Source organism: Hipposideros armiger, unplaced genomic scaffold (assembly GCF_001890085.2).
Source record: "Hipposideros armiger isolate ML-2016 unplaced genomic scaffold, ASM189008v1 scaffold_421, whole genome shotgun sequence".
NCBI lineage: Eukaryota > Metazoa > Chordata > Mammalia > Chiroptera > Hipposideridae > Hipposideros > Hipposideros armiger.
The window spans coordinates 1,367,797-1,370,949 of record NW_017731771.1 but is presented as its reverse complement, the minus strand read 5'-3'; the positions used below and the strand labels follow the sequence as shown (position 1 = coordinate 1,370,949).

At 41.8% G+C, this 3,153-nt stretch overlaps 1 pseudogene; it reads right to left on the bottom strand.

Annotated features, from left to right (window-relative positions):
• Positions 1-27: 27 nt before the first annotated feature.
• Positions 28-1,558, bottom strand: LOC109394385 (mitochondrial import inner membrane translocase subunit TIM14 pseudogene; annotated as a pseudogene).
• Between the last annotated feature and the right edge of the window lie 1,595 nt (positions 1,559-3,153).

Sequence of the window (3,153 nt, the reverse complement as noted above, 5' to 3'; positions counted from 1 at the left end):
GGGGCCCTCTGGCGTCCCAAGCCAGTTCTTAACCATTGCGCCACTCGGCCGGCCCCAAATTCACTTTTAAATTCAGTGTTCCAAGCAGCTGGGCCAGTTCTCTGTACCTTGACAGTCTTTCCTCTCAATGAGATGAGTCCATACTATAACAACCTGTGCTAATTCATCAATCATAATATTTATCACATGGTAATGACCAGTTTATCAGTTTCCCACCCCACAGACTTTCATGTTTACTTTGCTTTGAAATAGGTACTAAATTATTTGCTAAATGAGTAATGAACAGTATTTCTATTCAAATGGTATGTATTTATCCCTAATTATTGGGCATTAATCTCCAAATACTGTATAATCTGATTTAAAATTCTAAATTTAAACAAGAGACGTACCAAAGCTTTTAGTTTGTGCTTAATCATTTTTAAAATTTGTAGCATTGAGGCATTTTATTATAAAAAGCTTGTACTCATACATAAACTAATAAGAACTTAAAATTCATCATACATTTACTTCATTTTTTAGCTTGACTTTCTAGTAAATCTTTAGCTTCATTGATTTTGGCTGCTATATAAGGAGATCCTCCCTTGTCTGGGTGATTTAAAAGCATAATTCATCAATGAGCATCTCTTATTTTTCCTTTATTGGCAGTAGGGCTCACACGTAATATTAATGCTGCTTCTCATTTTGTCATTTTGGGTTCAAACCCACCACTGAAGGCGGATTTGGGTAGCCTTTGAAACACTTGTTTTACTTGACGCTCCACATGCTTCATGGCTTGCAAAACATAATGGCCTGCAAATCCTGCAGCAGAGATGGTCATTCCAACTGCTACCACTGTACTGGCCATGGCTGCGGCTTGGCTCCCCTGCCTCCACCTAGAGCGTGGTTCATCCCAGCCAATAGGCTGTGGCCACCAACTCTACGCCTTTACCACAGAGCAATGCAGACACTGCGGGCAGGGACGACCAGTCCAGACACAGGCGCCCCAAGAAACACGGCAGTGGCGGCCCTCTTTTCTTTTTTAACCCTTCACTGCCCCCTCTCGTTCTCTCACTGCCCTTGTGTGGTATGCGACAGGTTTATGAAAAGAAAGAAAATAGTACAGGACACTCTCAAGACAGCATGAGAGTGGGCAGGCCCCGAAGAAGAGCAACTGCCCCAGAGAACAAAGAAGCTTCGGATTTTAACATGTTTAAAATGAGGGCACGAAATATTCAAGATTTAGGGATGGTGTCGCAGACGTTCCCAGGTTGGGTCCTTGCTGACCACTCCTTCTGGTCGGGAGGAGGGATTTTTGTTCTTATTTGGCCCCTGTGGGAACTATCTAGGTGGCACAGGGAGGAGATTTTTCTTGGCTGCCATGCTAATAATATTAGAATCTATTATATGAGGTGTGAAAATTAAGTTTGCAAACTGATCCTAGAAAAAGTGCTACATACCTCATTGTTGAATATCACTATGGTCTCCTTTGAAGAAGTCCCCTTGGGAGCTATGTACAGATGTCAGAACCTCGTCCACTCTTCAAAGCAATTTTGGGACTCCTGTTTTGGAATGGCCATTAGAACTGTCTTCGTATTACACTTGATGTTTTGAATCTCATCAATGTATTCCTTTCAATAATTCCTTTATCTTGAGGTAAAGAAAGAAGTCATTAGGGGCCAGATCAGGTGAGTGGGGAGGGTGTTCCAATCAAGCTATTTGTTTATTGGCTAAAAATTCCCTCACAGACGGTGCCATGTGAGCTGGTGCATTGTCGTGATGCAAGAGTCATGGATTGTTGACAAAAAATTCAGATCATTTTTGTCTAACTTTTTCACTCACCTTTTCAGCACTTCCAAATAGTAAACCTCATTTACTCTTTGTTCAGTTGGTATAAAAATTCAAAATAAATAACCCTGCTGATAAGAAAAAAGGTTAGCAACATCGTTCTGACTCTTGTTTTGGACAGACGGAGCTTTTGTGGTCGTGGAGAATTGGGTGACTTCCATTGTGCTCTTTTACACTGTTTCAAGGTTGTATTGGTACACTCATGTTTCATCAGCAGTGATAACATGGCCCAAATCATCATCTTGCCTCTCCAAGAGGCAAACCTCAATTTGCCTTTGCTTTTGTTCATCGGTGAGCTCCTTGGGAATCATTTTTGCACACTTTTCTCATGCCAAGATTTTCAGTTAAGATTTTCTTAACTGTTTCTGTATTGATGTTTATTTGGTCTGCTATGCTTCTCACATTCAGCCAATGATTTTGACACATAATTTGATGAATTTTTGCAATGTTTTCATCAGTTCTGCTCGCTACTGGCTGCCCTGATATCTTCTCATCACATGTTTTTGTGTGCTGTCACAAGAATATCTGAGCTTAAATTAGAACAATGAGCAAACAAATTTCTTATTAAATTTGGCAAGAGTGGAGGTGAAATTAGCTAAATGTCACCTGAGGGGCAAGACGTGTCCTGCATCTGCTCTTGGCCATCAGAATCCAGTTCCTTTTCCTAAGGATTTCCTCTTCTCCTCCTTCCTTTTCCCCATCACATGCCGCTTGTCTGCCTCCCCTCTCTGTACCCCAGGCCCTGTTATTCCTGCTTACAGTAACATAGCTACAGGAAAACTAGTTTGTTGGGAGCCGTCTCAGAGTAGTGAGACTGCAGGCTGATTACAAGTGGAGAATGGCAGGTGGCTGTAGACCACCGTGTTCTGTGTGCTGAGGAAAAGGCTGCAAAACTTCATGCTAGCTGAACAGCAAAAAGAGGAACTGCTGGAGAAACAGCTTAGCTCAGTCTCCTGTGCCATGGAAAAGCAGAAGTTCCTGATGTAAAACTACCAGACCCTCAGATGTCATTGTCTAATTATGGACTTATGAACTTTGGAACTTTCCACTATGGACTTGCTGACAGTTTCTGTTTGCCTCAGTTTAACCTTACTTAAAATATATCATTAGTCTATGCTGTGTAAATATGTAACTTGTTGCCAGGAGAGTATCTCACTTCCAAACCTTATGTCAGAGACATTGGTCCCCGATTCCCCAAAAAACCCCCTGCCAAAATCCCCTATGTTGTAAAGGAATTTTCCTTTGCAAAAGGGGAAGTTGCTTTCTATATAATCAATGTGTATCCAATAAACAGTGGCACTCCCTCCGCCACCCACAGCAGAGTGTCCC